The 25,899-nt window shown below is 42.6% G+C and overlaps 1 protein-coding gene across 2 annotated transcripts in view; it reads left to right on the top strand.

Moving 5' to 3' along the window:
• The first annotated feature begins 277 nt into the window (after positions 1 to 277).
• The window catches only part of LOC128684071 (cell adhesion molecule Dscam2), a 642,309-nt gene continuing 616,687 nt past the window's right edge, over positions 278 to 25,899 (top strand). For both annotated transcript variants that reach the window (XM_070091014.1, XM_070091022.1), the window contains exon 1: positions 278 to 440. The gene's annotated coding sequence lies outside the window, so the exon portion shown is untranslated. The remainder of the gene's footprint in view (positions 441 to 25,899) is intronic.

Below are 25,899 nucleotides of genomic sequence, written 5' to 3' on the forward strand. Positions count from 1 at the left end.
TGTGTCTCTTTGACTCCTCCTGCAGGAAGGTGCTGAGGGTGTGTCTCCCTGATGCGAAATGTTGCTACTGCTTTTGCTATTGTTGTTGCTGTTGTTGCTGCTGCTACTGCTGCTGCTGCTGGCGCTTCTGCCAGTGCTTCAAACCTTGCTGCTGACGCTGTTGTTGTTGTTGTTTCGCTGCTGCTTCTGCTGCTGCTTCTGCTGCTGCTGCTACTGCTGCTACTGCTAGGACTGCTGACGTTGCTGACACAGTTTTCTCTCTTTCTCCTACAGGAGGCGCAGCAGCAGGGAGGGCCACACAGGGCCCCACCTTCACCCAGGAACCACCTAGACACCTGCACTTCACTAACACCTCCGGTGCCACTGTCACCTGTGTAGCAGAGGGAGTACCCACCCCAACCCTCACCTGGACCTACCATGATGGTCGTCCCCTGGACCAGGTGAGTGAGAGAGAGAGAGAGAGAGAGAGAGAGAGAGAGAGAGAGAGAGAGAGAGAGAGAGAGACTGCATATGGGTCTCTCTCTTCTCTCTCTTTCTCTCTCTCTCTCCCTCCGCCCCCTTGCGTTTCCTATCCTGGTCTGATCTTGTCAGCCTTAATTGCTTTTTAGTCCAAAATAGCTCCGGTCTTCCCAGAGTTCAGTAAGTTTTCCCTAGGCTCACATCAGATCCACACCTGACATACACCTGATCCAAACTTGACACACCTGGCCTACACCTGATCCAAACTTGACACACCTGACCTACGCCTGATCCAAACCTGACACACCTGACTCACACTTGACATACCTGACCCACATCTATCTCACACTTAAAACACATGTTACCCCTGACACACCTGACCCACACTTGATACCCGTACCCACTCCTGACACACCTGACCCACTATTGATGATAACCCTGACCCACTCCTGACACACCTGACCCACACTTGATACCCCTGCCCACTCCTGACACACCTGACCCACTATTGATGATAACCTTGACCCACTCCTGACACACCTGACCCACACTTGATACCCCTGACCCACACCTGACTCACACTTGATACACTTGTTACCCATGACACACCTTATCCAAGCCTGACACCCCTGAATCACACTTGCTTCACACTTAGCACACAAATCACTCCTGACACATCTGATCCACACCTGAATGACACACAATTGACTAACACACCTTTGACATTTATCTGAACGACACCTGACCCACATCTGACATATCAGACCCATACCTGATGTATCTGACCCAAAACTGTCACATCTTACCCGCAATTGGCATATCTAACTTACACCTGGCACATCTGACACACACCTGACATATCTAACCTACACCTGACATATCAGATCCACACCTGATATATCTGTCCCACACCTGGCTTACCTAATTACACCTGACACATTTAATACACACCTGACATATCTGACCCACACATGACATATCTAACCCACATCTGTCATATCTGACCCATACCTGACATATCTAACCCACAACTGACATATATAACCCACACCTGACATATCTAACCCACATCTGACATATCTGACCCACACCTGATATATCTGTCCCACACCTGACATATTTAACCCACACCTGACATATCTGACCCAAAACTGATATATTTGGCCCACAATTGACATATCTGACCCTCACCTGACATATCTAACCCACATCTGACATATTTTACCCACACCTAACATATCTAACCCACACCTGACATATCTAACCTACACCTACCATATCTGACCAACATCTGACATATCTGACCAACACCTGACATATCTAACCCACACCTGACATATCTGACCCACTCCTGACATATCTGACCCACAACTGACATATATAACCCACATCTGACATTTTGACCCACTCGTGACATAACTGACCGACACCTGACATATCTAACCCACTCCTGACATATATGACACACACCTGCCACATCTGACTCCACACCTGACATATCTAATCCACATCTGACATGTCTGACACACACCTTACATATCTGACCCACACCTGACATATCTGACCCCACACCTGACATATGTAACCCACACCTGACGTATCTGACCCCCACCTGACATATTTTACCCACACCTGACATATCTTACCTACACCTGACATATCTAAGCCACACGTGACATATCTAAGCCACACCTGACATATCTGACACACACCTAACATATCTAACTCACATGTGACATATTTGACCCACACCTCACATATCTGACCTACATCTGACATATCAAAGCCACACCTGACATATCTAGGCCACACCTGACATATCTAACCCACACCTGACATATCTGACCCAGCCTGATATATCTGACCCACACCTGACATATCTAACACACACGTGACATGTTTAACCCACACCTGACATATTTAACACACACGTGACATATTTAATCCACACCTGACATATCTGATCCAAACCTGACATATTTGACCCACACCTGACATATCTGACCTACACCTGACATATCTAAGCCACACGTGACATATCTAAGCCACACCTGACATATCTAACCCACACCTGACATATCTGACCCAGCCTGACATATCTGACCCACACCTGACATATCTAACACACATTTAACATATCTAACTCACATGTGACATATTTGACCCACACCTGACATATCTGACCTACATCTGACATATCAAAACCACACCTGACATATCTAGGCCACACCTGTCATATCTAACCCACACCTGACATATCTGACCCAGCCTGATATATCTAACACACACGTGACATATTTAACCCACACCTGACATATCTAACACACACGTGACATATTTAACCCACACCTGACATATCTGACCCAAACCTGACATATTTGACCCACACCTGACATATCTGACCTACATCTGACATATCAAAACCACACCTGACATATCTAGGCCACACCTGTCATATCTAACCCACAAATGACATATCTGACCCAGCCTGATATATCTAACACACACGTGACATATTTAACCCACACCTGATATATCTAATACACACGTGACATATTTAACCCACACCTGACATATCTAACACACACGTGACATATTTAACCCACACCTGACATATCTGACCCAAACCTGACATATTTTACCCACACCTGACATATCTGACACACATTTGACATACCTAGCCTACACCTGACATATCTGACCCACACCTGACATATCTAAGTCACACCTGACATATATAAGCCACACCTGACATATTTGACCCACACCTGACATATCTGACCCACACTTGACATATTTAAACCACACCTAACATATCTAAGCCACACCTGACATATCTAACCCACACCTGACTTATCTGACAGAGAGTGACATATCTGACCCACACCTGACATATCTAATCCACACCTGACATATATAACTCACATCTGACATATCTAACCCACACCTGACATATCTGACCCACACCTGACATATTTGACCCACACCTGACATATCTGATCCACACCTGACATATCTAACCCACACCTGACATATCTAACTCACACCTGACATATCTAACCCCCACCTGAGAAATCTGACCCACACCTGACATATCTAACTCACACCTAACATATCTGACCCACACCTGACATATCTGACCTATGTGTTACACAAGTGACCTTTATAACCAGGCTGCCGGTATCGCTGTGCCTAGTACTCGTGCAATTGTGGGTACACGTACATCGGTGGGTACCCGTGCAATTGTGAGTACCGGTACAATTGTGGGTACTCGTACAATGGTGGGTATTCTTGGGTACTCTTACTAACATGGATACAGCAGCTCCTTTAAGAGGACACAGATCAACTTGAAAGCTCAAGCAGGTTAATCCAGCATTCCCAGTGTTTGTGGTTGACACTGTCTGGACGTGACTGCCTGGACGTGGCTGCCTGGACGTGGCTACCTGGACGTGGCTGCCTGGACCTGGCTGCCTGGACCTGGCTGCCTGGACCTGGCTGCCTGGACCTGGCTGCCTGGACCTGGCTGCCTGGACCTGGCTACCTGGACCTGGCTGCCTGGACCTGACTACCTGGACCTGGCTGCCTGGACCTGGCTGCCTGGACCTGGCTGCCTGGACCTGGCTGCCTGGACCTGGCTACCTGGACCTGGCTGCATGGACCTGGCTGCCTGGACCTGGCTACCTGGACCTGGCTGCCTGGACCTGGCTGCCTGGACCTGGCTGCCTGGACCTGGCTGCCTGGACCTGGCTGCCTGGACCTGGCTACCTGGACCTGGCTACCTGGACCTGGCTGCCTGGACCTGGCTACCTGGACCTGGCTACCTGGACCTGGCTGCCTGAACCTGGCTGCCTGGACCTGGCTGCCTGGAACTGGCTACCTGGACCTGGCTGCCTGAACCTGGCTGCCTGGACCTGGCTGCCTGGAACTGGCTACCTGGACCTGGCTGCCTGAACCTGGCTACCTGGACCTGGCTGCCTGGAATTGGCTACCTGGACCTGGCTGCCTGGACCTGGCTGCCTGAACCTGGCTACCTGGACCTGGCTGCCTGGAACTGGCTACCTGGACCCGGCTGCCTGAACCTGGCTACCTGGACCTGGCTGCCTGGACCTGGCTACCTGGACCTGGCTGCCTAGAAATGGCTACCTGGACCTGGCTGCCTGGACCTGGCTACCTGGACCTGGCTGCCTGGAACTGGCTCCCTGGACCTGGCTGCCTGAACCTGGCTACCTGGACCTGGCTGCCTGGAACTGGCTACCTGGACCTGGCTGCCTGAACCTGGCTACCTGGACCTGGCTGCCTAGACCTGGCTGCCTGGAACTGGCTGCCTGGACCTGGCTGCCTGGACCTGGCTACGTGGACCTGGCTGCCTGAACCTGGCTACCTGGACCTGGCTGCCTGGAACTGGCTACCTGGACCTGGCTGCCTGGACCTGGCAGCCTGGACCTGGCTGCCTGGACCTGGCTACCTGGATCTGGCTGCCTGGACCTGGCTACCTGAACCTGGCTGCCTGGAACTGGCTGCCTGGACCTGGCTGCGGCTCCTGCCGTCTGCCACACAAAGCTCACTAACGCTGCTCGATCTACTGTTGTGTTTAATGAAGGAACATTGTCTACGATTCTCTTGCTACCATTTTATCACTAATGTTATTGTTGTTGCAGTTGCTTCTTTCCCCTCTGTTGCATCGCACCTTCTTTGTTTTATGTATTTGCCAGTATACTTTATTCTTCTTTCTTCTTGACTTCTTGTTCTCTAGGTTATCATTGTGATATTTGAGTTTTCTAATTACGCTGTCTTCACTTCTGTATTTAATTTCATTTTTTTCGGTCTTTTAACAGAAATATTAACTTCTGTCAGTCTATGTGTCTCGTAAAACATCTTGAATTTAAGAAAAAAAAAAGCGTTTCGCTCAAGGGAAGCTTGAGTGAAACGTTGTTATGTCGGCTCACTGTCTCGTCCATCAGTCAGCAATTTTGTCAAATATTATTTAAAGTTGAGCTTTGCTGCTGACCAACCTTCACAGGTTCATAAAACCTGCAACTCCACTCACCTTGTGAGTCATTGGTACAGTAGTCAACCTGTCTCACTTCCCAGGACTCCTCCTATCTTTATCTTACCCTCAGTGTCTTATCTTACCCTCAGTGTCTTATCTTACCCTCAGTGTCTTATCCTACCCTCAGTGTCTTATCTTACCCTCAGTGTCTTATCTTACCCTCAGTGTCTTATCTTACCCTCAGTGTCTTATCTTACCCTCAGTGTCTTATACTACCCTCAGTGTCTTATACTACCCTCAGTGTCTTATCCTACCCTCAGTGTCTCATCTTACCCTCAGTGTCTTATCCTACCCTCAGTGTCTTATCTTATCCTCAGTGTCTTATCCTACCCTCAGTGTCTTATCTTACCCTCAGTGTCTTATCTTACCCTCAGTGTCTTATCCTACCCTCAGTGTCTTATCTTATCCTCAGTGTCTTATCCTACCCTCAGTGTCTTATCTTACCCTCAGTGTCTTATCCTACCCTCAGTGTCTTATCTTATCCTCAGTGTCTTATCCTACCCTCAGTGTCTTATACTACCCTCAGTGTCTTATCTTATCCTCAGTGTCTTATCCTACCCTCAGTGCCTTATCTTATCCTCAGTGTCTTATCCTACCCTCAGTGTCTTATCCTACCCTCAGTGTCTTATCCTTCCCTCAGTGTCTTATCCTTCCCTCAGTGTCTTATCCTACCCTCAGTGTCTTATCCTTCCCTCAGTGTCTTATCCTTCGATCAGTGTCTTATCCTACCCTCAGTGTCTTATCCTTCCCTCAGTGTCTTATCCTACCCTCAGTGTCTTATCCTACCCTCAGTGTCTTATCCTACCCTCAGTGTCTTATCCTTCGATCAGTGTCTTATCCTACCCTCAGTGTCTTATCCTTCCCTCAGTGTCTTATCCTTCGATCAGTATCTTATCCTACCCTCAGTGTCTTATCCTACCCTCAGTGTCTTATCCTTCGATCAGTGTCTTATCCTACCCTCAGTGTCTTATCCTTCCCTCAGTGTCTTATCCTTCCCTCAGTGTCTTATCCTACCCTCAGTGTCTTATCCTACCCTCAGTGTCTTATCCTACCCTCAGTGTCTTATCCTTCGATCAGTGTCTTATCCTACCCTCAGTGTCTTATCCTACCCTCAGTGTCTTATCCTTCCCTCAGTGTCTTATCCTACCCTCAGTGTCTTATCCTACCCTCAGTGTCTTATCCTACCCTCAGTGTCTTATCCTTCGATCAGTGTCTTATCCTACCCTCAGTGTCTTATCCTTCCCTCAGTGTCTTATCCTTCGATCAGTGTCTTATCCTACCCTCAGTGTCTTATCCTACCCTCAGTGTCTTATCCTTCGATCAGTGTCTTATCCTACCCTCAGTGTCTTATCTTTCGATCAGTGTCTTATCCTACCCTCAGTGTCTTATCCTTCGATCAGTGTCTTATCCTACCCTCAGTGTCTTATCCTTCCCTCAGTGTCTTATCCTACCCTCAGTGTCTTATCCTACCCTCAGTGTCTTATCCTTCGATCAGTGTCTTATCCTTCCCTCAGTGTCTTATCCTTCCCTCAGTGTCTTATCCTTCGATCAGTGTCTTATCCTACCCTCAGTGTCTTATCCTACCCTCAGTGTCTTATCCTACCCTCAGTGTCTTATCCTACCCTCAGTGTCTTATCCTTCGATCAGTGTCTTATCCTACCCTCAGTGTCTTATCCTACCCTCAGTGTCTTATCCTTCGATCAGTGTCTTATCCTACCCTCAGTGTCTTATCCTTCGATCAGTGTCTTATCCTACCCTCAGTGTCTTATCCTACCCTCAGTGTCTTATCCTTCGATCAGTGTCTTATCCTTCCCTCAGTGTCTTATCCTACCCTCAGTGTCTTATCTTTCGATCAGTGTCTTATCCTACCCTCAGTGTCTTATCCTACCCTCAGTGTCTTATCCTTCGATCAGTGTCTTATCCTTCCCTCAGTGTCTTATCCTACCCTCAGTGTCTTATCCTTCGATCAGTGTCTTATCCTACCCTCAGTGTCTTATCCTACCCTCAGTGTCTTATCCTTCGATCAGTGTCTTATCGTACCCTCAGTGTCTTATCCTTCGATCAGTGTCTTATCCTACCCTCAGTGTCTTATCCTACCCTCAGTGTCTTATCCTACCCTCAGTGTCTTATCCTTCGATAAGTGTCTTATCCTTCCCTCAGTGTCTTATCCTTCCCTCAGTGTCTTATCCTTCCCTCAGTGTCTTATCCTACCCTCAGTGTCTTATCCTACCCTCAGTGTCTTATCCTACCCTCAGTGTTTTATCCTTCCCTCAGTGTCTTATCCTACCCTCAGTGTCTTATCCTACCCTCAGTGTTTTATCCTACCCTTAGTGTTTTATCCTACCCTCAGTGTCTTATCCTACCCTCAGTGTCTTATCCTACCCTCAGTGTTTTATCCTACCCTCAGTGTTTTATCCTACCCTCAGTGTCTTATCCTACCCTCAGTGTCTTATCCTACCCTCAGTGTTTTATCCTACCCTCAGTGTTTTATCGTACCCTCAGTGTCTTATCCTACCCTCAGTGTCTTATCCTACCCTCAGTGTTTTATCCTACCCTCAGTGTCTTATCCTACCCTCAGTGTCTTATCCTACCCTCAGTGTTTTATCCTACCCTCAGTGTCTTATCCTTCCCTCAGTGTCTTATCGTACCCTCAGTGTCTTATCCTACCCTCAGTGTCTTATCCTACCCTCAGTGTCTTATCCTACCCTCAGTGTTTTATCCTTCCCTCAGTGTCTTATCCTTCCTTCAGTGTCTTATCCTTCTCTCAGTGTCTTATCCTTCCCTAAGTGTCTTATCCTACCCTCAGTGTCTTATCCTTCCCTCAGTGTCTTATCCTGCCCTCTGTGTCTTGTCCTTCCCTCAGTGTCTTATCCTGCCCTCTGTGTTTTATCCTACTCTCAGTGCCTTATCCTTCCCTCAGTGTCTTATCCTACCCTTAGTGTCTTATCCTTCCCTCAGTGTCTTATCCTGCCCTCTGTGTCTTATCCTTCCCTCAGTGTCTTATCCTGCCCTCTGTGTTTTATCCTACCCTCAGTGTCTTATCCTATCCTCAGAGTCTTATCCTACCCTCAGTGTCTTATCCTACCCTCTGTGTCTTATCCTACCCTCTGTGTCTTATCCTTCCCTCTGTGTCTTATCCTACCAACAGTGTCTTATCCTACCCTCTGTGTCTTATCCTACCCTCAGTGTCTTATCCTACCCTCAGTGTCTTTTCCTACCCTCAGAGTCTTATCCTACCCTCAGTGTCTTATCCTACCCTCTGTGTCTTATCCTACCCTCTGTTTCTAATCTTGCCCTCTGTGTCTTAACCTACCCTCAGTGTCTTATCCTACCCTCATGTCTTATCCTACCCTCTGTGTCTTATCATGCCCTCTGTGTCTTATCCTACCCTCAGTGTCTTATCCTGCCCTCAGTGTCTTATCTTACCCTCTGTGTCTTATCCTACCTTGAGTCTCTTTATCCTACCCTGAGAATCTTCTTTATCCAACCCTGAGTGTCTTCATTATCCTACCCTGAGTGTCTTCATTATCCTACCCTGAGTGTCTTCCTTGTCATACCCTGAGTGTCTTCATTATCCTACCCTGAGTGTCTTCATTATCCTACCCTGAGTGTCTTCCTTGTCCTACCCTGAGTGTCTTCTTTATTCTACCCTGAGTGTCTTCCTTATTCTACCCTGAGTGTCTTCATTATCCTACCCTGAGTGTCTTCATTATCCTACCCTGAGTGTCTTCATTATCCTACCCTGAGTGTCTTCCTTGTCATTCCCTGAGTGTCTTCATTATCCCACCCTGAGTGTCTTCTTTATCCTACCCTGAGTGTCTTCCTCACCCTACCCTGAGTGTCTTCATTATCCTACCCTGAGTGTCTTCTTTATCCTACCCTGAGTGTCTTCCTTATCCTACCCTGAGTGGCTTCTTTTTCCTACCCTGAGTGTCTTCTTCATCCTACCCTGAGTGTCTTCCTTATCCTACCCTGAGTGTCTTCATTATCCTACCCTGAGTGTCTTCTTTATCCTACCCTGAGTGTCTTCATTATTCTACCCTGAGAGTCTTCTTTATCCTACTCTGAGTGTCATCATTATCCTACCCTTAGTGTCTTCATTATCCTACCCTGAGTGTCTTCTTTATCCTACCCTGAGTGTCTTCCTTATCCTACCCTGAGTGTCTTCATTATCCTACCCTGAGTGTCTTCTTTATCCTACCCTGAGTGTCTTCATTATCCTACCCTGCGTGTCTTCATTATCCTACCCTGAGTGTCTTCCTTATCCTACCCTGAGTGTCTTCATTATCCTACCCTGAGTGTCTTCTTTATCCTACCCTGAGTGTCTTCATTATCCTACCCTGAGTGTTTTCATTATCCTACCCTGAGTGTCTTCATTATCCTACCCTTAGTGTCTTCATTATCCTACCCTGAGTGTCTTCCTTATCCTACCCTGAGTGTCTTCATTATCCTACCCTGAGTGTCTTCTTTATCCTACCCTGAGTGTCTTCATTATCCTACCCTGAGTGTCTTCATTATCCTACCCTGAGTGTCTTCATTATCCTACCCTTAGTGTCTTCATTATCCTACCCTGCGTGTCTTCATTATCCTACCCTGAGTGTCTTCTTTATCCTACCCTGAGTGTCTTCCTTATCCTACCCTGAGTGTCTTCATTATCCTACCCTGAGTGTCTTCTTTATCCTACCCTGAGTGTCTTCATTATCCTACCCTGAGTGACTTCTTTAGCCTACCCTGAGTGTCTTCTTTATCCTACCCAGAGTGGCTTCTTTATCCTACCCTGAGTGTCTTCTTTATCCTACCCTGAGTGTCTTCCTTATCCTACTCTGAGTGTCTTCTTCATCCTACCCTGAGTGTCTTCCATATCCTACACTGAGTGTCTTCTTCATCCTTCCCTGAGTGTTTTCATTATCCTACCCTGAGTGTCTTCTTTATCCTACCCTGAGTGTCTTCTTTATCCTACCCTGAGTGTCTTCATTATCTTACCCTGAGTGACTTCTTTATCCTACCCTGAGTGTCTTCTTTATCTTACTCTGAGTGACTTCTTTATCCTACCCTGAGTGTCTTCTTTATCGTACCCTGAGTGACTTCTTTATCCTACCCTGAGTGTCTTCTTTATCCTACTCTGAGTGACTTCTTTATCCTACCCTGAGTGTCTTCTTTATCCTACCCTGAGTGACTTCTTTATCCTACCCTGAGTGTCTTCCTTATCCTACTCTGAGTGTCTTTATTCTCCCATGAGTGTCTTCCTTATTCTACCATGATTATCTTCCTTATTCTACCATGATTGTCTTCTTTATTCTACCATGATTGTCTTCTTTATTCTCCCATGAGTGTCTTCCTTATTCTACCATAATTGTCTTCCTTAATCTACCATAATTGTCTTCCATATTCTACCATGAATGTCTTCCTTATTCTACCATGATTGTCTTCCTTATTCTAACATGATTGTCTTCTTTATTCTCCCATGATTGTCTTCCTCATTCTACCATGATTATCTTCCTTATTCTACCATGATTGTCTTCTTTATTCTCCCATGAGTGTCTTCCTTATTCTACCATGATTGTCTTCCTTAATCTAACATAATTGTCTTCCATATTCTACCATGAATGTCTTCCTTATTCTACCATGATTGTCTTCCTTATTCTACCATGATTGTCTTCCTTATTTTACCATGATTGTCTTCCTTATTCTACCATCATTGTCTTCCTTATTCTACCACGATTGTCTTCCTTATTCTACCATGATTGACTTCCTTATTCTATCATGTCTTCCTTATTCTACCATGATTGTCTTCCTTATTCTACCATGACTGTCTTCCTTATTCTACGATGATTGTCTTCCTTATTCTACCATGATTGTCTTCCTTATTCTACCATGGTTGTCTTCCTTATTCTACCATGATTGTCTTCCTTGTACTATTATAATTGTTTTCCTTATTCTACCATGATTGTCTTCCTGGTGCTACCATAATTGTCTTCATTATTCTACTATGACTGTCTTCCTTATTCTACCATGATTATCTTCCTTATTCAACCATGATTGTCGTCCTTATTCTACCATGATTGTCTTCCTTATTCTACCATAGCTGTCTTCCTTATTCTACCATGATTGTCTTCCTTATTCTACCATGATTGTCTTCCTTATTCTACCATGATTTTCATCCTTATTCTACCATGATTTTCATCCTTATTCTACCATGATTGTCTTCCTTATGCTATTATAATTGTCTTCCTTATTCTACCATGATTGTCTTCCTTGTTCTACCATAACTGTCTTCCTTATTCTACAATGATTGTCTTACTTATTCTACCATGATTCTCTTGCTTATTCTACCATGATTTTCTTGTTTATTCTACCATGATTGTCATCCTTATTCTACCATGATTGTCTTCCTTGTTCTACCATAATTGTCTTCCTTTTTCTACCATGATTGTCTTCCTTATTCTACCATGACTGTCTTCCTTACTCTACCATGATTGTCTTCCATATTCTACTATGATTGTCTTCCTTATTCTACCATGATTGTCTTCCTTGTTCTACCATAATTGTCTTCATTATTCTATCATGATTGTCTTCCTTATTCTACCATGATTGTCTTACTTATTCTACCATGATTGTCTTGCTTATTCTACCATGATTTTCTTGTTTATTCTACCATGATTGTCATCCTTACTCTACCATGATTGTCTTCCTTGTACTACCATAACTGTCTTCTTTATTCTACCATAATTGTCTTCCTTATTCTACCATGATTGTCTTCCTTATTCTACCGTAATTGTCTTCTTTATTCTACCATAATTGTCTTCCTTATTCTACCATAATTGTCTTCCTTATTCTACCATGATTGTCTTCCTTATTCTTCCATAATTGTCTTCTTTATTCTACCATGATTGTCTTCCTTATTCTACCATAATTGTCTTCCTTATTCTACCATGATTGTCTTCCTTATTCTTCCATAATTGTCTTCTTTATTCTACCATAATTGTCTTCCTTATTCTACCATAATTGTCTTCCTTATTCTACCATAATTGTCTTCCTTATTCTACCATGACTGTCTTCTTTTCGATCAACTATATAAATCCATCACTGGATTTTGTTTATCTTCTTCACATCTCAAGGTTGTCACTGATTCGTATTTTGTATTTACCATTTCCATATTTTTATCTTGACCATTACCATCAATTAGTAAACTCCCTTTGAGAGCACGTTAGTCAAACTTTATTTTCGCTTCCTCGTCCTCCTCCTCCTCGTCCTCCATCCTTCTATTCCTTCTCCCTCCCTTATTCCTCCCACTTCCTCTGCTTCTACCTCATCTTGTTCAGATTTTTTCTGAGCTGTACTATTTATTTTCTTTTCAAATCATGTCTCGCTCTCTTCCTCCTCCCTCGTTCATATTTTCAGCCGTCTTCCCTTCCTTTCCGGTATATTTCTTCCATTTGCTCCTGTTCCTCCTTCCTAAACATGAATTAACTTTCTCAACGAAGTTACTTTCTAACTTCCGTGTCAAAAGTTACTTTCTAACCCCCGTGTCAAAAGTTACTTTCTAACCCCCGTGTCAAAAGTTACTTTCTAACAACCGTGTCAATAGTTACTTTCTAACCCCCTTGTCAAAAGTTACTTTTTAACCCCCGTGTCGAAAGTTACTTTCTAACCCCCGTGTCAAAAGTTACTTTCTAACAACCGTGTCAATAGTTACTTTCTAACCCCCTTGTCAAAAGTTACTTTTTAACCCCCGTGTCAAAAGTTACTTTCTATCCCCCGTGTCAAAAGTTACTTTCTAACCCCCGTGTCAAAAGTAACTTTCTAACAACCGTGTCAATAGTTACTTTCTAACCCCCTTGTCAAAAGTTACTTTTTAACCCCCGTGTCAAAAGTTACTTTCTATCCCCCGTGTCAAAAGTTACTTTCTATCCCCCGTGTCAAAAGTTACTTTCTAACAACCGTGTCAATAGTTACTTTCTAACCCCCTTGTCAAAAGTTACTTTTTAACCCCCGTGTCAAAAGTTACTTTCTAACCCCCGTGTCAAAAGTTGTCAACACTGCCACACAGTGTTCACTCACCTTACTCTTCACTTCTGCAGAAATGTTAATTAATTTTCCCTGAGCAGACTCTTGACCTTATTTAATCGAGTTCACTTTTACACTTCCTTTATATATGTATTAGATCATGCTGCCTGTGCTGCCGACTTAACAAGACTACGGTACCTAACACCTGTTCGTAGGCTCTGAGGGACTGATTCCCTCTTCTTCTACCTCTTCAGTCTTTTGTATTGTATTGATAAAGCCACTGGTGGGCGAAACATCGACAGAATAATGCTGCCCAGATGTTGCACATGTTCTTAATTCATCACGCATTATAAAGCGAATTCGAGACTACACAGTTCGTGACACACGGCAGTTGACTCTCACGAAGTCTCGTTCAGTTACTTCGTTATATCCTAAAATTAACGGGTGATAACAGTATGTTCCTGACCGCTTGCACCTGTATTGATCTCAGTCACTTGTGTGACTTGTAACTGGTCTCAAGAAGGTTCTGCGAACACAGTCTCTCTGCTCACTCCTCGGACCACGATGGCTTTTTCTACCACCAGTGTACTCACCTAATTGTGGTTGCAGGGGTCGAGACTCAGCTCCTGGTGTGTGTGTGTGTGTGTGTGTGTGTGCGCGCGCGCGCGTGTGTGTGTGTGTGTGTGTGTGTGTACAAGAGTGCTTATGGAGTGCTTTATAACGCACATAATGATTAGACCACCGTAGGGTTGAGTGAATGATATATATATATATATATATATATATATATATATATATATATATATGTATATATATATATATATATATATATATATATATATATATATATATATATATATATATATATATATATATATATATATATATATATATATATATATATATATGCAAAACAACCACTCTGAAAGAATAGAGAAATTCCAAGCGCTTTCGTGACTACTCACATTATCATGGAACTATGAAAGTAAAGCATCCAAGGAAGCTATATAAGGGGTCTGGCACACCTGACGCGCGCCGACCAAACTTGGAATGGTCCTTTGCACAACTCATCGGCGCGCGTCAGGTGTTTAACCGTTGTGGGATCTGATAATGAGGTGCTGGCCAGACCCCTTATATAGCTTCCTTGGATGCTTTACTTTCATAGTTCCTTGATAATGTGAGTAGTCACGAAAGCGCTTGGAATTTCTCTATTCTTTCAGAGTGGTTGTTTTGCATATTCTGAAATCACCTGTTTACTGTGATCTTATTGCATATATATATATATATATATATATATATATATATATATATATATATATATATATATATATATATATATATATATATATATATATATATATATATATATATATATATATATATATATATATATATATATATATATATATATATATATATATATATATATATATATATATATATATATAAATAACACTCGATGAATATGACGCACACCTGAGATCAACTTTTAAGAAGGCACTGAACCTGTCACTAGAGGATGAGTAATGGGATCAGGCAACTCTCCCAGTGCGACTGGGAGGTATAGGGGTGCGCAAAGCAACACATGTTGCTTTACCTGCTTTTCTGTCTTCGTGTTTGGCTTCCAGTGCATTAGTCAATAAGATAGTGCCCGAACGCTTGAGAGACTTGGTAGGAGCTCAAGACCCCAGGTTTACTGAAGCAGTGATTCGGTGGGACACCCTTACAGACTCCTCCAGTAGACCAGCTCCTCCCAAACAGCACAAACAGTCCCACTGGGACAAACCGATCATGGAAAAAATCGCCAACACAATGCTCTCCAATGCCTCAGGAAAGAACAAAGCTCGTCTCCTGGCAGTGAAGGCACCACACTCAGGAGATTTCCTGTTAGCTGTTCCCAATTCCTCCTTGGGGACCCGTCTCGACCCACAGGCCATTCGGATTGGTGTTGCTCTTCGCCTAGCCGCCCCCATCCTCACCGAACATAGGTGTATTTGCGGCAGGGCGACAGCTGATCAATTCGGACTTCATGGTCTCGTGTGCCACACAGCAGAAGGGAAGTATGCCAGACATGAGGAGATCAATGACATAATAAAGAGAAGCCTCGCCACAGCCCGTTGCCCAGCTCAACGGGAACCCCAAGTACAGAGGTCTGATGGAAGTCAAAAGCGTCCTGATGGAGCCACTATGCTACCCTGGAAGGATGGAAAGCAGATTGCCTGGCACTAAACCTGTGTTGCCACATTGGCAGACACCTATTTGCCATACTCCATAGTGGAAGGGGGTGGAGCTGCCAGCCACAGGGAGACCCAGAAGATCCGAAAATATGAAGACCTTCTCCCTTGCTATAACTTCATTCCAATAGGGTTGGAGACCCTTGGAGCATGGGGCAAGTGTGCTCTAAAGTTCCTCAAAGAGCTGGGTGAAAAGCTCATCATAGAAACCAAGGACCACAGGGCGACCAGCTTCCTCTTTCAGAGACTCAGTGTTGCGATCCAGAGAGGAAATGCCTGCAGCATTCTGGGCACGCGGCCCTCCGCCGGGGAGCTGGACGAAGTATTCGAGATGTAGCTCTGAGTTACCTATGTTGTTTTACTTTCTGTTGTATTTTTGTGAATGTTTGGCCAATGTATTTTGTCTTTAAATATATATATATATATATATATATATATATATATATATATATATATATATATATATATATATATATATATATATATATATATATATATATATATATATATATATATACACAATAAGATCACAGTAAACAGGTGATTTCAGAAAATGCAAAACTACCACTGTGAAAGAATAGAGAAGTTCCAAGCACTTTTGTGACTACTCACATTATCAAGGAACAATGAAAGTAAAGCATCAAAGGAAGGTATATAAAGGGGTAGCCCACACCTCACTATCAGATCCCACAACAATGAAACACCTGACGCGAGACTGCAGGCCCGCCGGCCGAACTAGACAGGTCCTTCACACAACCCACCAACAAACTATTCTACCCAAGAAATAAGAAATTTAAAAAATTATTATTTGTCCAATGTATTATTAAATTCTTCCCAAATTGTATTAATTATAAATGGATCTAATTTATATAAACCAAAGGAAATATTCATATTATTGTCAAAACTGCTTTTTATGAAACAAGATTCAATTATATTCCTGTCGACCCTGGACTTGCTTGATACTACTTTCTCAACTTTTTGAAAATCAATTGGAAGGCTAAAATCTCTTACATGCGGTGACGTGTACTTAGCACAGTGGTGACGTGTACTTAGCTCAGTGGTGACGTGTACTTAGCTCTGTGAAGACCTGTTTGCGCGCTCTCTACGAATTGAAGCAAGATGCCCTCCATCGAGCAACTTTACCAACAGCTTAAGGAAGAATTGAGGATGGCGAAGATGGAGATTCGGCGACTGACCGAGGAAAACAAGAAGATTCGTAGTAGTCCTCCTGTTTTGAGTCCTCAGGTCAAGAAAGGAAACTGGTCAGTGGCTGGACAGCAGGGAACGAAGTTGACGATCAAAAAGACGAATGAAAAGGTAGAAACGATGAAGAAGAAAGAAACTGCCGTGGAAACTGTTGTGGAAACATCTAATACATTCTCAGTGCTACCCGACAAATGTGAGTCGACTACTGGGAACGTCACGACGAACGACACCAAGGAAGGTAAGAATATTGTTGTTGTTGGGGATAGCCAAGTTAGGTATATGGATAGGGCGTTCTGCTTAAAGGACAGGAGTAGGAGACTGAGAGTTTGCTTTCCTGGGGCTGGGATGGAGGATTTTGTTAGCCGTCTGGATGACATCATGGGAGGTAACGGGAGCAATCCTATTATCTGTCTCAGTGCTGGAGGCAACGATGTTGGCAGACGTAGGAGTGAAGACCTGATTAGCAGGTATAGGTCAGCAATAGAAATAATTAGGAGGAAGGGTGGGAACCCTGTCATATGTGGTATTTTGCCAACGAGAGGAGTTGGAAATGAATGGTTGTCCAGGGCAATTGGTGTCAATTGCTGGCTGGACAAATACTGTTAGGAAAAAGCAGTAACATTCATTGACAACTGGGACCTCTTCTATGGCAGAAATGACATGTATGCCAGGGATGGGGTTCACTTATCTAGGTCTGGGGTGGGAGCACTGGCAACTGCAGTGGAGGGAGCTGTTAGGACTTTAAACTAGGAACAGTTAGTTGTATGGGTTTTGGCAGGAAAACAGTGAAGTCCAAGTGTAGTAATATTATGAATTCTAGGGGAACTAGTAATAAACAGAACGAGGTAGATATTGAAAAGCCAGTGACACTGGGTGATAAGGACAGTAATTGGTTTAGTAGAAAAACAAAAATGAGCAGGAAGGGTAAAGAGAAAGGAGAGTCTTTCAATGTTTATTATGCTAATAGCCGTAGTGCTAGGAATAAGATGGACGAGTTGAGATTAGTTGCTAGTGCAGGTAACATTGATGTATTTGCCTTAACTGAGACGTGGTTTAATTCAAAAAGTCGGGACATGCCTGCGGAATGTCACATTCAGGGTTTTAAATTGTTCCAAGTAGATAGAAGTGTCGGGAAGGGGGGTGGGGTGGCACTGTATATCCGAGATCGCTTGAACTGTTGCATAAAAACGGGTATTAAGTCTGAAGTAACACATACAGAGTCTGTTTGGATAGAATTTTCAGAGAGGCATGAAAAACTGATTTTAGGAGTGATATACCGTCCCCCAAACTTAGATAGGGACCAAGGGAGACTACTATGGGAGGAAACTGTTAAAGCCACAAGGCACGATATTGTAGTAATTCTAGGAGACTTTAACTTCAGTCATATTGATTGGAATTTCTTGACAGGGAATTTAGAATCATACGACTTTTTAGAAGTAGTTCAGGATTTTTTTTGAAGCAGTTTGTGACAGAACCTACAAAGGGGAAATAACCTGCTTTACTTAGTTCTGGCAAGCAACGAATCCCTTGTTAATAATTTAGAAATTTCAGAGGAACTGGGTGCTAGCGACTACAAATCAATTACATTTAGCATTGAATGGAAGTACGGTAGTAGCGATACCTCAGTAACAGTCCCAGATTTTCGCTTAGCAGATTACGATGGGCTTAAGAACACTTATCATCTGTTGACTGGGGTAACGAAGAGAGCTATCAATATGACAGTTTTCTGAACACTATACATGCTGCTCAAAGAACGTTTATCTCGTATAAAGAAATTAGATCAAATAGAAATGACCCAAAATGGATGAATAATAGGCTCAAATATCTACTAGGGTATAAGAAAGGAATTTATAGGCGTATCAAAAGAGGTGAGGGTCATCTTATGAATCAGTATATTGACATTAAGAGGGACATTAAAAAGGGGATAAGAAAAGCTGAAAGGGACTATGAAATTAAAGTTGCTAGGGATTCTAAAACTAACCCAAAAAGTTTTTTCCAGGTCTATAGAACAAAAGTTAGAGATAAGATAGGTCCCATTAAAAATAACTATGGGCATCTTGCTGACAAAGAGAATGAAATGTGCTCGATTTTAAATAATTATTTTCTCTCGGTTTTTACAAAGGAAGACACTAACAATATTCCAGTAATTAATTTTTATAGTGGGCCAGAAGAAGATAAATTGTGTAACATCACAGTCACTAGTGAAATGGTTGTGAAGCAGATAGACAGATTGAAGCAAAATAAGTCGCCGGGTCCTGATGAGGTTTTTTCAAGGGTTCTTAAGGAATGCAAAATGGAAGTCTCTGAACCATTAACTAATATTTTTAATTTATCTCTTCAAACAGGTGTAGTATCTGATATGTGGAAGATGGCTAATGTAATTCCTACTTTTAAAACAGGGGACAAGTCGTTACTGTCAAATTACCGCCCAATAAGCCTGACCTCAATTTTAGGCAAATTACTAGAGTCAATTATAGCTGAGATTACAAGAAGCCATCTCGATAAGCATAGCTTGATTAATGATACTCAGCATGGATTCACAAGAGGCCGGTCTTGTCTAACTAATTTATTAACTTTCTTCAGTAAAGCTTTTGAGGCTGTTGACCATGATAAAGAGTTTGATATTATTTACTTAGATTTTAGTAAGGCTTTTGATAGAGTTCCGCATCAAAGACTGTTATAGAAAGTAGCAGCTCATGGCATTGGGGGAAAAGTGCTCTCATGGATCGAGTCATGGCTCACAGATAGGAAGCAGAGAGTGTCCATAAATGGGGTTAAATCGGAGTGGGGATCTGTAACAAGTGGCGTTCCACAGGGATCAGTCTTGGGCCCGTTGTTGTTTATAATATTTATCAATGACCTTGATGAGGGAATTACTAGTGATATGAGCAAATTCGCCGATGACACAAAATAGGTAGGATAATTGATTCAAACGTAGACGTTAGGGAACTTCAGGAGGATTTAAACAAACTATATTCTTGGTCAGAAAAGTGGCAGATGCAGTTCAATGTAGATAAATGCAAGGTTCTGAAGCTCGAGAGTGTCCATAACCCTAGCACTTATAAGTTAAATGATGTAGAACTTAGCCATACAGATTGTGAAAAGGACTTGGGGGTTATGGTGAGCAGCAACCTTAAACCAAGACAGCAATGCCTAAGCGTACGTAATAAGGCAAATAGATTACTGGGATTTATATAAAGAAGTTGATAAATAGACACATGTGCAACTCTTGGGTATCTTTATTAAGGAAACGTTTCGCCACACAGTGGCTTCATCAGTCCATACACAGGAGAAGCTTGAAGAACAGGAGGAGAATGAGGTAATCAGTCCCTCAACCTTGAGTCGATGTGGTCAGTCCATCAATCTTGAGTAGAAGAATTGAGACACTTATGCAACACATGGGAATCTTTATTGAAGAAACGTTTCGCCACACAGTGGCTGATTCATCAGTCCAGTACAAAGTAGAATGGTTCACAGAACCGATTGATGGACTGACCACATCAACTCAAGGTTGAGGGACTGATTACCTCATTCTCCTCCTGTTCTTCAAGCTTCTCCTGTGTATGGACTGATGAAGCCACTGTGTGGCGAAACGTTTCCTTAATAAAGATACCCAAGAGTTGCACATGTGTCTATTTATCAACGTGTCGGTTCTGTGAACCATTTATCAACAATCCTGTTAGACACTGCAACTTCTTGGGGTCTTAATACTTGGGAATTCTTCGCTTGCCTAACCCTTGGGCACGACCTACTTCCACATTGGGCAAATGTGACACCACCTACGACTGCTGCACCTCTCCTTCCCACGGTTTATAAGCTCCTTCTCCGCTCATATGCCGTATTCTACTCAAGATTGATGGACTGACCACATCGACTCAAGGTTGAGGGACTAATTACCTCATTCTCCTCCTGTTCTTCAATCTTCTCCTGTGTATGGACTGATGAAGCCACTGTGTGGCGAAAGGTTTCCTTAATAAAGATACCCAAGAGTTGCACATGTGTCTATTTATCAACGTGTCGGTTCTGTGAACCATTCATCTACAATATTAAGAGTGTAAGCAACAGAAGTCCAGAGGTCATACTGCAGCATTATACATCATTAGTAAGGCCTCATCTAGATTATGCAGCTAAATTCTGATCTCCATATTACAGAATGGACATAAATTCGTTAGAAAACATTCAGCGTAGGATGACTAAATTATCTAAATCATCTAAAAAGACAACTAGCCTTATTCAACTAAAAATATGTTGGTTTTCCCTTACCATGAAAACTTGGTTGATATGCCTTCTCTTCTTAAAACTTTTAATATTAAAGTTGTATTCTAAAATCTTGATACAGTAAAAGAAACTTTTGATAAAGAATTCCCCCCATAATGCTGACGGATGTGTCTATAAGATTCCTTGTAAAATTTGCGATAAAGTTTATTACGGTCAAACTGGTAAAAATCTCGAACTAAGATTAAAACAACATAAATATAGCATTAGAACTGGACAAGATTCCAATGCTCTATTTATTCATGTAAGAGATTTTAACCATCCAATTGATTTTCAAAAAGTTGAGAAAGTAGTATCAAGCAAGTCCTTGGTCGACAGGAATATAATTGAGTCTTGTTTCATAAAAAGCAGTTTTGACAATAATATGAATATTTCCTTTGGTTTATATAAATTAGATCCATTTATAATTAATAGAATTTAGGAAGAATTTAATAATACATTGGACAAATAATAATTTTTTAAATTTTTTGTTGGTGGGTTGTGTGAAGGACCTGTCTAGTTCGGGCCTGCTGTCTCGCGTCATGTGTTTCGTTGTTGTGGAATGTGATAGTGAGGTGTGGGATACCCCTTTATATATCTTTCTTTGATGCTTTACTTTCATTGTTCCTTGATAATGTGAGTAGTCACGAAAGCGCTTGGAATTTCTCTATTCTTTCACAGTGGTTGTTTTGCATATATATATATATATATATATATATATATATATATATATATATATATATATATATATATATATATATATATATATATATATATATATATATATATATATATATATATGAAAAAGGTTATAAAAAGTTTGTGTTGCAATATAATTGTCATTTTTTAATTATTTTAATAGAGAAAATTTTTGATGTGTTATGTGTTTTTGTTATGAAAAAGTAAGAGTTACTTCATAATGTTTTTTGTTTTATAACTAAAAAATTGTAAAATTTGTTGATGTTAATTACTTAGATGTATTTGATGAGTGATGGTGAGTGATGATGAGTGATGGTGAGTGATAGTGAATGATGGTGAGTGATGATGAGTGATGGTGAGTGATGGTGAGTGATGGTGAGTGATGGTGAGTGATGGTGAGTGATGATGAATGATGGTGAGTGATGATGAGTGATGGTGAGTGATGATGAATGATGGTGAGTGATGGTGAGTGATGGTGAGTGATGGTGAGTGATGGTGAGTGATGGTGAGTGATGGTGAATGATGGTGAGTGATGATGAATGATGGTGAGTGATGATGAGTGATGGTGAGTGATGGTGAATGATGGTGAGTGATGGTGAGTGATGATGAATGATGGTGAGTGATGGTGAGTGATGGTGAGTGATGGTGAATGATGGTGAGTGATGATGAATGATCGTGAGTGATGATGAGTGATGGTGAGTGATAGTGAATGATGGTGAGTGATGATGAGTGATGGTGAGTGATGGTGAGTGATGGTGAGTGATGGTGAGTGATGGTGAGTGATGATGAATGATGGTGAGTGATGATGAGTGATGGTGAGTGATGATGAATGATGGTGAGTGATGGTGAGTGATGATGAATGATGGTGAGTGATGGTGAGTGATGGTGAGTGATGGTGAATGATGGTGAGTGATGATGAGTGATGGTGAGTGATGGTGAATGATGGTGAATGATGGTGAGTGATGGTGAGTGATGATGAGTGATGGTGAGTGATGGTGAGTGATGGTGAGTGATGATGAGTGATGGTGAGTGATGGTGAATGATGGTGAGGGATGATGAGTGATGGTGAGTGATGGTGAATGATGGTGAGTGATGATGAATGATGGTGAGTGATGGTGAGTGATGATGAATGATGGTGAGTGATGATGAGTGATGGTGAGTGATGATGAATGATGGTGAGTGATGATGAGTGATGGTGAGTGATGGTGAATGATGGTGAGTGATGGTGAGTGATGATGAATGATGGTGAGTGATGGTGAGTGATGGTGAGTGATGGTGAGTGATGATGAATGATGGTGAGTGATGGTGAATGATGGTGAGTGATGGTGAGTGATGATGAGTGATGGTGAGTGATGGTGAGTGATGGTGAGTGATGGTGAGTGATGGTGAGTGATGATGAATGATGGTGAGTGATGGTGAGTGATGGTGAGTGATGATGAATGATGGTGAGTGATGGTGAGTGATGGTGAGTGATGATGAGTGATGGTGAGTGATGGTGAATGATGGTGAGTGATGATGAGTGATGGTGAGTGATGGTGAATGATGGTGAGTGATGATGAGTGATGGTGAGTGATGATGAATGATGGTGAGTGATGATGAGTGATGGTGAGTGATGGTGAGTGATGATGAATGATGGTGAGTGATGATGAGTGATGGTGAGTGATGATGAATGATGGTGAGTGATGATGAGTGATGGTGAGTGATGGTGAGTGATGATGAATGATGGTGAGTGATGATGAGTGATGGTGAGTGATGATGATTGATGGTGACTGATGATGAGTGATGGTGAGTGATGATGAATGATAATGAGTGATGATGAGTGATGGTGAGTGATGGTGAATGATACTGAGTGATGGTGAGTGATGGTGAGTGATGATGAATGATGGTGAGTGATGATGAATGATGGTGAGTGATGATGAGTGATGGTGAGTGATGGTGAGTGATGGTGAGTGATGATGAGTGATGGTGAGTGATGATGAATGATGGTGAGTGATGATGAGTGATGGTGAGTGATGGTGAATGATGGTGAGTGATGATGAGTCATGGTGAGTGATGGTGAGTGATGATGAATGATGGTGAGTGATGATGAGTGATGGTGAGTGATGATGAATGATGGTGAGTGATGATGAGTGATGGTGAGTGATGGTGAGTGATGATGAATGATGGTGAGTGATGATGAGTGATGGTGAGTGATGATGAATGATGGTGAGTGATGATGAGTGATTGTGAGTGATGGTGAGTGATGATGAATGATGGTGAGTGATGATGAGTGATGGTGAGTGATGATGAATGATGGTGAGTGATGATGAGTGGTGGTGAGTGATGGTGAGTGATGATGAATGATGGTGAGTGATGATGAGTGATGGTGAGTGATGATACGTGAGTGATGGTGAGTGATGATGAGTGATGGTGAGTGATGATGAGTGATGATGAGTGATGATGAGTGATGATGAGTGATGGTGAGTGATGATACGTGAGTGATGGTGAGTGATGATGAGTGATGGTGAGTGATGATACGTGAGTGATGGTGAGTGATGATGAGTGATGGTGAGTGATGATGAGTGATGGTGAGTGATGGTGAGTGATGATGAATGATGGTGAGTGATGATGAGTGATGATGAATGATGGTGAGTGATGAGTGGTGGTGAGTGATGATGAGTGATGATGAATGATGGTGAGTGATGATGAATGATGGTGAGTGATGATGAGTGATGATGAATGATGGTGAGTGATGATGAGTGATGGTGAGTGATGATGAATGATGGTGAGAGATGATGAGTGATGATGAGTGATGATGAATGATGGTGAGTGATGATGAGTGATGGTGAGTGATGATGAGTGATGGTGGGTGATGACAAGTGAGTGATGGTGAGTGATGGTGAGTGATGATACGTGAGTGATGTTGAGTGATAGTGAGTGATGTTAAGTGAGTGATAGTGAGTGATGTTGAGTTAGTGGTGATGAGTGATGATACGTGAGTGATGGTGAGTGGTGTTGAGTGATGATACGTGAGTGATGGTGAGTGATGATGAGTGATGATACGTGAGTGATGGTGAGTGGTGTTGAGTGATGATACGTGAGTGATGGTGAGTGATGATGAGTGATGGTAAGTGAGTGATGGTGAGTGATGGTGAGTGATGGTGAGTGATGATGAGTGATGGTGAGTGATGATACGTGAGTGATGGTGAGTGATGATACGTGAGTGATTTTGAGTGAGTGATAGTGAGTGATGTTAAGTGAGTGATAGTGAGTGGTGTTGAGTTAGTGATGAGTGATGATACGTGAGTGATGGTGAGTGATGTTGAGTGATGGTGAGTGATGATGAGTGATGGTGAGTTATGATATGTGAGTGATGGTGAGTGATGTTGAGTGAGTGATGGTGAGTGATGGTGAGTGATGTTGAGTGAGTGATGGTGAGTGATGGTGAGTGATGGTGAGTGATGTTGAGTGAGTGATGGTGAGTGATGTTGAGTGAGTGATGGTGAGTGATGATACGTGAGTGATGGTGAGTGATGTTGAGTGAGTGATGGTGAGTGATGTTAAGTGAGTGATGGTGAGTGATGATACGTGAATGATAGTGAGTGATGTTGAGTTAGTGATGGTGAGTGATGATACGTGAGTGATGTTGAGCGAGTGATGGCGAGTGATGTTAAGTGAGTGATGGTGAGTGATGTTAATTGAGTGATAGTGAGTGATGTTGAGTAGTGATGGTGAGTGATGATACGTGAGAGATAGTGAGTGATGTTGAGTGAGTGATGTTAAGTGAGTGATGGTGAGTGATGTTAAGTGAGTGACAGTGAGTGATGTTGAGTTAGTGATGGTGAGTGATGATACGTGAGTGATGGTGAGTGATGTTAAGTGAGTGACGGTGAGTGATGTTAAGTGAGTGACGGTGAGTGATGTTAAGTGAGTGACGGTGAGTAATGTTAAGTGAGTGATGGTGAGTGATGTTGAGTGAGTGATGATGAGTGATGTTGAGTGATGGTGAAT

Source organism: Cherax quadricarinatus, chromosome 3 (genome assembly GCF_038502225.1).
Source record: "Cherax quadricarinatus isolate ZL_2023a chromosome 3, ASM3850222v1, whole genome shotgun sequence".
In the NCBI taxonomy this organism is placed as follows: Eukaryota; Metazoa; Arthropoda; class Malacostraca; order Decapoda; family Parastacidae; genus Cherax; species Cherax quadricarinatus.